Source organism: Homalodisca vitripennis, chromosome 8 (assembly GCF_021130785.1).
Source record: "Homalodisca vitripennis isolate AUS2020 chromosome 8, UT_GWSS_2.1, whole genome shotgun sequence".
In the NCBI taxonomy this organism is placed as follows: Eukaryota; Metazoa; Arthropoda; class Insecta; order Hemiptera; family Cicadellidae; genus Homalodisca; species Homalodisca vitripennis.
The window spans coordinates 68,328,058-68,340,587 of NC_060214.1; the positions used below are offsets into that span (position 1 = coordinate 68,328,058).

At 36.5% G+C, this 12,530-nt stretch overlaps 1 protein-coding gene across 1 annotated transcript in view; it reads left to right on the forward strand.

The window, feature by feature from the left end:
* Positions 1 to 529: 529 nt before the first annotated feature.
* The window catches only part of LOC124367682 (probable ribonuclease ZC3H12C), a 45,354-nt gene continuing 33,353 nt past the window's right edge, over positions 530 to 12,530 (forward strand). The window contains exon 1 of the mRNA XM_046824704.1: positions 530 to 665. The gene's annotated coding sequence lies outside the window, so the exon portion shown is untranslated. The remainder of the gene's footprint in view (positions 666 to 12,530) is intronic.

A 12,530-nucleotide genomic window follows, 5' to 3' on the forward strand; every position in this document is an offset into this window, starting at 1 on the left:
ACGTACTAGACGTTTAATTTAATTTTTGTAAACTACTATTCAAAAAGTTTAATTTATAACACGAATCTAATTAAGTAGGTTCTGATACTCACCGCGGCTGGCACAAGCACATACTCAGTCGAGCGCGCTAATCACTAGACTGTCGAGTGGTATTAATGCAACTCAAGTTATTGAAGTTTTATTGGTTAGTCGTTAATTTTTAAACTCGAGTATCTAAAATTTTTCATCCGAAAGTAAGTTGACTAATTTCTCCAATTAAAGAAGTGTCGCTGTTTAAACGACTTTATTGTACCTAATGTGTTATTGTGTTTTTATGGCGTTGTAGATTACCTTGACCTGGGTATCAATTAGATTGTATTCTTTAGAGTTTTCTGCTGTATCTTACATTGAAAAAGATCATCTTAATCCTACAATATTCATGTTCAGTTGACTATGACAGTTGCTTAGCTGACTTTGACCAGCTGTGCCCAAAATATGTAATGTCTTTTCCACACTATAAAAAAAAAAAAATATAAATCTTAGATGATGGCAGATTCAAAGACCAGAGTTTATGCGATAATGATATAGCCTACTTATTTGGTTTTGATTACGAAATGTGATGGAGACTGTATTTTTATTATATGGAATTTAATTATTGAAATATATTTGACCAAATAAATAGTTGGGTAAGTTTGTTGTTTATTATTCTAAAGGACTTATAGTTGTAGCGCGCACGCACACTACTATTTTAATATAGTAATTTTTAGATGGTATTTTAGTAATTACACAGTGTGTAAATTAACTGGGACTAACACCCAAGTCCCTTTAACCGCGTGATGTGAGGTGACTGGCCGTGCTGAGGAAATGCAAGGGTCAGCACTCGTCAGCACGGGTCGGCAGTCGAGTTGAGGGCTCGGAGGTAGGCGGAGGGATTGGCAATGTAGAGTGTGTGAAGTAAGTTTATTTTGGTGGAGTGAGATGCGAAACACACGGTACACGTATAGTAGTTTGGGTGCGCCTACGAGTGTTTTAGTGCATTTTGAATATAGATTGGGACTCAAACAAAGGAGAAACGTGAGTAATTATTTCAAGACCCTTCTCAACCACTATTCTAAATTTCCCTACGAGCTAGGGTGGTGGCAGCAAAACGCTATCCCTTTTATTAACCATGAGCCTCTCTGGCTAATATCGGAGGGCTTACAGTGGTGGCAGCGGTGGGATACGATAATTAAACCAGCAAAATTATTTCAAAATGATTTCAAAACTTTAAAAGAACTCTTAAAAGAAATAAAGAAGTGTACCACGTGGTTGAGAAAAATTATTAGAACATTTCAGTTTACACTCCATTATCCAAATAACTACTATTCTAAATTCATTTACAAATTAATTGCAATGTTATATTTCTAAATTTCGAGTAAATTCAACTTATATGAACGAAGATGGACTTGGATTAGTTCTGTGTGCTTATTACACCATGTGCAACGCCATTACACTATGAAGCGGAAGTTGGACGCCATCATCATACGTCATCATAGAACATAGAAAGGAACAAGGAGGGCATACGTCACCGGACATCCAGTGATCCAGACCGGAACTACCAACTGCCGACCACTGTCTACGCAGATGTTGTCATCTCCGTCAACGCAGTCACGATCATCCACAGCCTTCGAGATGGCAGCCCTGTCACTATTTGGTGAGCAGTGGGAACTTTGTTAAATTAAATTAAATTAAATCATTGGCGAAACCTAAGATTAGACTACGTATTATTAGTAAATAGTTGGTTAAATAATATGGTTCAAAAATGCTTTGGAAATAAATGGTGAATGCAGCATTGAGGCCAGGCTTTAAGCATTAAACTTCTTTATTGACAAACAGATTCAGAATTATTTAAATAAGAGAATTAAAAAGGATAACATCCTAGTATTTTATTTTGCCAAAGCCTCCATGTCAGGTCGTCACCTCCAGGGCCATTCAGTCCATCATGTTTTCAGCGTAAATATAAGCAGAATAACGTGTTGATTAAAATCATTTGCTTGGAAATAGGGATATGCCAATGATTCTATATTAGCTTACTGTTCAATTTGATTGATAATTCATTAATATCTGTATACAAAAAAGAAACCCGTAGAAATTTTTAATATAAGTGTAAAAGAGTATAATAGCAATAATTGTTGGAAGTAACTTGTTGCTGACTTATAAAAAGGGGTAAATTTTCGAATTATACTGAAAACAAAGTGATATCAGTTAATGTGATTAACTATTAGAGTATATAAGTAATAGCACATAGTATATCATATAACAAATACGATTATTTAATATTATTGCAGCTGTATTGAGTCACATTACAGTATTGATATACTTGTATATCGAGGCATTGTTAGACTATTGATCCATTGATAACTCAATACTACCGATTAGTGATTGGTATCATTTGGAAATCGAAAAACTTTATTGTTTGATTGATCCATTATCGAAAAATTGAAAAAAAAGGGGAAAAGTTATTTTACTGAAAAATAGGGAAACTAGTTATTCACATTGTTGCTGTCAACGTCTTTTAGGGATTTCATTTAGAGCGTTTAAGTTTAACTATTGAATATCACTGATAACCTAGAGAATTGTATAGCTACTGTATTCCAAAAGAGGAAAACCAAATTTTTTTAAAATTATTAACGATGGGCACTGTACACCTAGAAGGGAAGACCGTTGAGGTCCAAGACGCCTTTGATGCCATATCGAATAAAGTGAGGTCGCTTCAAGTAACACTAGATGAAACGTTAGCCAACGCTTCTACCTCCGCGGTGAACAAAACTGAAACATCTCCGTACCCGATGGACATGACCCTTGCAGACAGCAAGCCGTCATTTGAGCTTGTCTCAAGTATAGCCCATTACGATGGAGAGAAAGCAGATCTAGTCGCCCCCTTCTTTGACAACATCGAAGGAAATTGGAGAGCTCAGCAATTGGAGTGAAGCTCAAAAACTTCAAGTTTTAAAACTTAAACTAACAGGCAGTGCTCTACAGTTTGCAAAGTCAGACGAAAAATGTTAAAAACTCAACAACTTTAGAAGAAATAAAAGCTGCTTTTATGGAAAGATTCGGCGATAGCCTACCAGATCATTACTACTTCGAGCAATTGGCTAGCATACGACAAAACAGAGGAGAAACTATTGAGCAGTTCTCTGACCGAGTAAAAAGGGTCAGTGATAAAAAAACTCTAAGAGTTACAAACAACGCTGAAGCAAACCAAATTCTGAGAGAAGAGGCCGATAGAAGAGCCATGGATGCCTTTGTAAGAGGATTAAATGGTGAAATAGGACGGCAGACCAGGATCAAGTTCCCTAAAACATTCAGAGAAGCTGTAACCACGGCGATAGCTCTAAACAACTTAGAGAAAAGACCATCCGAATTTGAGGAGAAGACAAGGCGAGTTTTTGGAACGATCACCGATACTACGTGTTACACTTGTGGGAAACCAGGCCATAAAGCCAGAGAATGCCAATCCAGGCGAGTAGATATTGTATGTTATACATGTAAGAAGAAAGGTCACAAAGAGAGGGATTGTAGAAGTAAAAGTGAAACAACTACCTATTATTGTGAAAATTGCCGAAAACCTGGACACACAGCAAACAATTGTTGGGGTATGAGAAATACAGCATTAGGAAGAGGCGCAGCTAGAGGAGGAACCTTCAGGAGCAGAGGGTATCAGCATGGAGGACGTGGATCAGCTTCGAACACGTTAAACCACAACGAGGGACCCAGGCACGCCGCTGGGAACCTCAGAAATCATTAAATCTGAACCACACGGGACTCAGACAGGCGAAGTTGAATTTCAAAGCTGTTGCCACTTTGACACAAGAAAATGTGAGTGAATTAATTGTACAAGGGTGCATAGGAGGAGTGAACGGTCTCATTGTAATCGATACAGGAGCACAAGTATCACTGATCGATAGGACAATGGCTCAGAACAAGCTAACTCCAACTGAAATCCAAATACGAGGTATCACTGGTGCTGTTATGAACGTTTACGGCACTGTAACAGAGACCTTGCAACTGGAGTTACTTGATTTAAAATGTGACTTCGTAGCAACAGATCTCCCTGAAGATTATATTGCTATCCTAGGATACGATGTTTTGAAACCGAAAAAAAAGGCTGTGATTGACCTTGAGAATAAGTCTCTGAGTATTGGAAACAAGATAGCATGCAGTTTCCATGAAAGAGAATCCCCTGTAACTCGAAGCAGGAGAAGTGGCATTGGCATTGTTCAATGTTCCCACGAAACAAGTTCAACAAACCTTAATCCACCAAAACAAATCCTGAAGGAAGGAAGAAATACCTGACATTTTAGCGTATAGTCGCACAAACGTCAACGTGCCTGCCCGTTCAGAAATGCTTATTCAAGTAAAATTAAGCAAAAAACAAAAAGGATCAAAATGGAACAAATGGAAGGAAAAACAGTAATTACAGAACCAGCGTTTAGTAAAAGTTCATGGCATCAATGTCGCTAGAAGCCTTTCAAAAGTGAATAAAGGAATGTGTTGGACCAAAATCATAAATATCACCTCTGAAAATTTAGTGATATACAAGAATACGCTGCTCTGCAAAATAGAAGAGCCACACAGTGAAGCAAATAAAGGAGCATGGAAAACGAGTAAATCTAACACAAAATAGGACAGAGGAATTCAATGGAAAAACTTGAAGAAAAATTAAAGCACCTCCCAACTGAAGACCAAAATAAATTAAAAAAAAATGTTCTCCAACGCTACAAGCGTCTATTTAGCTTAGGAGGAATAGAGAATTTGGGGTGTACTTCTTTAGTTACTCACAAAATCAACACGAGCCAACATCCTCCGATCAATAAGAAACCTTACAGAGTGCCACAATCACAGAGAGGTACTCTACAAAATTTGATACAAGAACAATTGGATAAAGGTTGTAATTGTACCCAGTACTTCCCCATGGTCAGCCACCGGTAATCATTGTCCCCAAGAAAGCAGGTTCTGATGGTACCATCAGTTATCGTCTATGTGTAGACTATCGGGAACTCAATAAAATTACAGTTCCGGAAATATATCCCCTTCCAGATATACATGAAACTTTAGACATGTTAGGAGGCAGTCAGTACTTCTCGGCACTGGATCTGAATTCAGGTTTCTATCAGGTAAAAATGCAACCCTGAAAGTCAAGAGAAGACGGCCTTCAGTACTCCTGATGGTCATTATGAATATACACGCATGCCAATGGGATTGATCAATTCTCCTTCTGTATTTCAACGATTGGTTGATACTACTCTCACAGGTCTGAAAGGAAAAGCATGTTTGCCCTACATGGATGATATCCTAATCTTCAGTTCGAGTATTGATCAGCACGCTAAAGATCTTAGTGAAGTTCTAGAGAGATTTCAAGAGGTAAATTTGAGTATCCAGTTGAAGAAATGCCAAATAGCAAAGTCTGAAATTAACTTCCTAGGCCATGTTGTATCGAGAGATGGAATCAAACCATGTCAGAATAAGATTGAAGCTGTCAAAAATTTTCCAAGACCCAAGAATGAAAAGGAACTTCGTGGATTTATAGGACTATGTAGTTACTATAGGAGGCATGTACCGAAATTTGCCGACATCGCTAAACCTCTGACAAAATTAACCCAAAAAAGACCAAAAGTTTGAGTGGAACGAAGAAGCGGAAACATCATTTGAAAAATTGAAGACCATCCTTGTAACTGAACCTTTATTAGTGTATCCAAATTTCTCCAAGGAATTCGTCTTAAGCACTGATGCAAGTAATGTTGCACTTGGCGCAGTATTAGGACAAGTGATTAATGGAATAGAACACCCTATCGCCTATGCGTCAAGACAGTTAAACTCTGCTGAGCAGAATTATACAGTAACAGAAAAAGAACTTTTAGCAGTTGTATGGGCAGTAAAGTATTTCCGATGCTACCTGTACGGACGATCATTCTCCTTGTATACTGATCACAGCGCAATCAGATGGCTGCTGTCGCTAAAAGATCCTTCGAGTAGACTCACTAGATGGGCACTGAAATTTGGCTGAATATGACTACAAGGTATTCCATAAACCAGGGATAAAAAATCAAAACGCTGATTGTCTGAGCAGAATTGTGTGCAAGAATACTGTGGAAAGTCTACCTATATTGGATGTGGACAGCATTAAAGAAAATCAATGTAAGGATGAAGAGTGCCAGAGATTGAAAAAATACCCTCAGTTCAAAACAAGTCCACAAGGAGTCATCTATATAAAGAGGCAGGACAGACAACTGATAGTCGTTCCAAGACGGTTAAGAGAGAAGGTTATTCGTTTACACCATGATATCCCGACAGCAGGTCATGGAGGTATCAAAAAGACGATGTTAAGAATCCAAGAAAAGTTTTATTGGCCGAAAATGAAATTAGATGTTGTCTCCTTTATCAGAGCATGTGATCCATGCAATAAAAGAATGGATTACGGAAAAACTAAAGCACCTTTAGGTAAATTTCAAGAAAGTACAGAATTTGGATACCGGATTTCGTGTGACATTGTTGGCCCATTACCCCTAACAAGCTCCAAAAACAAATACATACTGACAGTTATAGATCATTTTACAAGGTACGGAGAGTTTATTGCATTGCCAGACCAAACTGCAGAAACAATAGCTCGAGCACTTGTGCAGAGAGTCATTACGAAGATGGGAGTACCCTGTGAATTAATTACTGATCAAGGCTCAAATTTCACATCCGAAATAATTGGAAAAGCATGTGTGCTCTACTAAGAATAAAGAAACTTCAAACCACCGCATATCATCCCATGAGCAATGGTAGAACAGAAAGAGTTCATAGATCCATACCCAAGATGCTAAGTCATTATGTCAACCGAAATCAAACAGACTGGGACGAGCTCCTACCAATGGTAAATATGGCTTATAACTCTCAAGTGCATGATTCAACAGGATTTTCTCCTTTTGAGCTAGTCTTTGGAAGAGAGATGAAGACTCCCTTAGAAGATGATCTATTGATCACAGAAGAAGATGATGGTTACCCTGATTATGTCGAAGATCTTAAGATGAAGTTGAATGCCGTAAGGAATTTGTCTCAACAATGCCAAGACCATGCAAGAACCCAGCAAAAGAGACAATACGACAAGAATTCTAAGCTAAATAAATTTGAGGAGGGCCAACGAGTATACCTTCACGTGCCCCAAGTGAAAAAAGGAAGAGTGAAGAAGTTGTCTAGACCATGGAAAGGTCCATACACAATTGTCAAGGTTATATCAGATTTGAATGTCGTACTCCGAATTAAAAGGAAGAATGTAACTGTACATGTGAATCGAGTAAAACCTGTCACCGAGTTTAAGTTGCAAGAACAAGGAAGTAGCCAAAATGATCCAAAAGCTGCTCAGGTAGCAGAAGAAGAAGAACAGGAAGAAATCATTGAAGAGACCGAAGACCATGAAGAGGCATTCAATAGAGTAGCCGGACAAAATGAAGAAACAAGACAGGAGAGAACCAAGCCCAGGAACCGCAGAAGAGCGACCAGGCCCTTTTAGATCCATAAGAGATAGAAGAAAACCGTGTAGATTCAAAGACTATGAAGTTTATTAAATAATAGGAATGTATATACATATTGTTATGACAGTGAACGTGTATTGCATCGTTTATTTAGTAGTTAAAAGTAAACGCAATGTATTGAATAATTATGTATTGTTTGTTATTTGAGGATGTTATATAATACACTAAAATATTCCTCGTTAGTATGTTATGCTTCTTGTCTGATGTGTAAGTAAAAGATGTTTTAGAGTACCACGTACAAAGTAGAATGCAATAGTTACTCCGAATTGAATGGGTTGTATGCGTGAGTATGAATGTTGTATGACTGTGAAACGAATGTTGATGAATGGGTATGCAAGGTGTGTGAATAAAAGCCAAATTAAAGGATCCAAACAATTCAAATGTGTGATTGAGTACACTATAAGGAAAGAAGTTATATCTACGCAGGTTAAGATAAGAAACATAAGATCAAGCTGTACGTAATAAAATAAATTCGAATAAGTCAGGATATTCATGAAGTAAACAATTATTAGGATCTAAATGATGATTTCAGGAATACTTGTACTCTTTGTCGAGACAGGAATGGCAGAGAATGAAATGACACAGGGAATCGTTTTCAAGAAACTTCATGACACAATTATTTCCGAGGATGAATGGAAGATTGTATTAGATTTTAATATGATAGAAATAAGAGACGAACTTGAGTCACTTAAGACATTGTGCACAGACTTAGTTTATTATACGAACACTAGTGTAAATGTGTGGGATGAGGACTTTGCTTTCGAATATAGTAGAATTAAGACCGGGATAGACCAGTATGAATCCGATGTAAGTGACTTATTTAGACTTCTACCTACAGAACGCTCCAAGCGAGGACTAGTTGATGCAGGAGGATATGCATTGAAATGGTTGTTTGGTGTGCCCACTAGCGAAGATATGGAACAAGTTAATAGTAAAGTTGAAGAGATAAAAAAGATTAGCGGATCACTGTTGAGTTCTAGAGAAAACCAAATCACCTTAATGAAAGACATGAATGAAAAGATGGTAACAAATACTAAAGCCATATCAGAGATAATGACTAAACTTACTCATTCAAATAGCATGTTAATCACTTCACTCCAAGGATTCGAAACAAGAAAACATTATGCTACATCGTTCATTAAACAAAACATTTAAAAATCTGTCAGTCTAGCACGTCATTTAGGTCAAACCATAGATGAAGCAAAGTTAAGAATTGTTGAGTTTAGGCAAGCTTTAGAATTAGTAAAACACAGGTAGAATAAGCAGCAAATTACTACCACCCCATGAGTTTGTAAAACATATTGCTTGACATAGGAAAAGTCATACCTCGTCATTTGAAACTAATTATACCAGTTAATGAAGAGGACGTATTTATGTATTACACCTTTTGCACTGCTCATGCTTTAGCCACCAAGACAGGAATTAGATTGATCGTAACTGTACCTTTAAGTTCGCAAGACAGACGTCTTGAACTTTATAAAGTAGAAGTTATTCCATTGTACCAAACAAACCTTCAACATTGGTTAAAATGGAATGTACAAGTTGATTATTTGTTGATCTCCAAAGAGAGACAGTATTATGCACCTATCGATTTTAACACACTAAGTCAGTGTAGACTTAAGTCATTTTTTATTTGTGTCCTAACTCTATAAATGTATTGCATCATAGCGTTAATGATTGTATATTCGCTCTATTCATGGGATCTAACCTAGTCACAGAAAAATGTTCACGAACCTTAACCATAAATGTAACTTCACCTGTATGGATCCAAAACGGCAATGATTGGATCTATAGCCTAAAGGAACCATATAAAGTCATACTTAACTGTATGAGGAGTTCTGATGGAGAAAACTCAGTTATCTCTCCACCCACATCTAGGTTATTTAGAATTAACTTTAAACAAGTCTGGAATATTAAAAACAGGCTTCAAGTTGCGCTATCTTTGGTAAATATAATAAGTTATTCTCGAGGACTCAAGGAAATATAAAATATAAATTTGACATTAACCATTTGCACATCCCAAAGATTAACCTGTTGCTATCTCACGAAGAAAATCTAATCTTTAAAAAACAGTAGCTTGTTATTTGAAACAATGCAAAAAGTCAAGGACAATCTTAAAGATAATCACATAGAACTAGACCTTAACAAGCTTTTAAATGATACACATGTTTTTGTACCCTAGTATCAAAGAAAGTATAGAAACCCCACTGAACTATTTCTACATTATCATAGTTTCAATGTTTATTTTGTTCATTTTGAATAGTGTACTTTGCGTAGTTTTGTTTTGTCACAGGAAAATGCCAACCTGTGCGAGGATGTCCTCAGTTGCTGAGCGGCAAGCCCCAACCATTCGAGTAGAACATGGAACTCCGCTCGCAGAAATTATTCAGGAGTCTTCCTTTGTTCAATTCAATACACCAAGCCCGCCTTGAAGTACGGTATTGTGAAATTCATTGTAGTGCTGAACCAGTCAGGTCAGTGTTGCAAAGACTATATTTGTTATAAATATGTGGGGACTTGCCAAGCTCAAGAAATGTAATGTAGTTAGGAGGACATATATCTTAAGTGATTGTCAATGTCAAGTAGAATTAAATTGTAGATTATAAGAACTTACGCCAGCCTAAAATACTATTTTGTCCTTTTAAGTTGTGAAAAAATGATGTAATGTAAAATGTTATCCTATACATTTTTTTTTTTGGAAGTATTGTAAATGTTTGTTATATTCTGAGAATCTAAGATGTATCACCATGAAAATTCTGTATGATCCATCTTTCCTGAAAGGGAGAGTGATGTAGCGCGCACGCACACTACTATTTTAATATAGTAATTTTTAGATGGTATTTTAGTAATTATTACACAGTGTGTAAATTAACTGGACTAACCCAAGTCCCTTTTAACCGCGTGATGTGAGGTGACTGGCCGTGCTGAGGAAATGCAAGGGTCAGCACTCGTCAGCACGGGTCGGCAGTCGAGTTGAGGGCTCGGAGGTAGGCGGAGGGATTGGCAATGTAGAGTGTGTGAAGTAAGTTTATTTTGGTGGAGTGAGATGCGAACACACCGGTACACGTATAGTAGTTTGGGTGCGCCTACGAGTGTTTTAGTGCATTTTGAATATAGATTGGACTCAAACAAAGGAGAAACGTGAGTAATTATTTCAAGACCCTTCTCAACCACTATTCTAAATTTCCCTACGAGCTAGGGTGGTGGCAGCAAAACGCTATCCCTTTTATTAACCATGAGCCTCTCTGGCTAATATCGGAGGGCTTACATAGTTTTATGTGCTGATTATTAATCAATTAATGTGAAATAATGTAAACACCAGTTAAATAGTTTGTAACGGTCTATATTTTCTTTTATTACAAATTATTTCATATTCATATCGTGACTGCCAAAGAAATTGTTTGGGATGAAATTGTAAATTCAGTAACAATACAATATAAATGTACCTGACATAACCTCAAAACCACAAGTTACCTTTCGATAGGGTATGATAGAAATTTGCAAACGATATTACTTAATCATAACCATCGATATAATCAATTGATACTAATTAATTATTTTGAACAATTAACTTAAATAATCTATATCAACAGCTGAAAACTCTTTCAAATAATAGCCTACACGTAAGGTAATATTTTCAATTTTACATAAGTAACATTTGATTATTAAAAATTTAATCAATTAATGTGAAATAATGTAAACACCAGTTAAATAGTTTGTAACGGTCTATATTTTCTTTTATTACAAATTATTTCATATTCATATCGTGACTGCCAAAGAAATTGTTTGGGATGAAATTGTAAATTCAGTAACAATACAATATAAATGTACCTGACAGTATAACCTCAAAACCACAAGTTACCTTTCGATAGGGTATGGTAGAAATTTGCAAACGATATTACTTAATCATAACCATCGATATAATCAATTGATACTAATTAATTATTTTGAACAATTAACTTAAATAATCTATATCAACAGCTGAAAACTCTTTCAAATAATAGCCTACACGTAAGGTAATATTTTCAATTTTTACATAAGTAACATTTGATTATTAAAAATGGCAGTCAATTTTAGGGAAAAACTACAGACATTGCTTGAAAGATGATAATACATGTTTTCCGTGGCTTCAACATATAGGACTCGTACCGAAAAACCATTATGTGAAATTTGTGGGAAAAGAAACAAATGTAACTATGAGAAGAGCAAATATGGCCTTCCTGTTTTCCTAATTTCGGTTATAATAATTTTTTGTTTGATCATTGTTAATATATTAAATTCACATTTTTAATTTAAAAAATATGTTTGTGTTATTGTGGACTATAGGTACTTTTTATCAATTGATAGTCTAGGATTTGAGATGTGAATATTAGGTATCGATGATTACATTCTTCAATATAAAAAAACCGGGTCCGCTTATCGTACCCTACCCTATCTTTCTGGTAGTGTAAGTACGAGGGGCCAATAGGATAACCAAATCATCTTTTGATTCGAAATATCTAAACTTTTGGTACTTTGGGATTATACCGACGACCACACCCAGACATGAATCGTTATTTGACATTTTGCTTCTACTGATTACTAGATTAGCGTTAGAACAATATTTTGTGAATATAAAACAGGAATTGTCTCATCGCAAACCCCCTCCCATCCTCAGACAGAGGTCAAAGTCGAGCGGTCTAGTAGATAACGTGATTGCAGAGTCTCGCCACCCGTTCAGCTGGTGCGTCGCTTTGTTGTAATTCCATGATTTTACCCCTACATTTCTCCAAACACAAAAATTCAACAAAAAACAAACATTGCCAAACAAAAACTAAACTCTTTATTGAAAAAAACACACTAAACTTGTTTTTATTCTTGATCACACTCCGCCACCCAAAATGTGAGTGACTCCGGCCATCAGCGCGGGCTTCGGCAGCCCGCGCTGATGTCAACGAAAGAAAAACATCCCTCGAGATAGTACCTATCAGTAAAATATAAAATTCTAGAGTG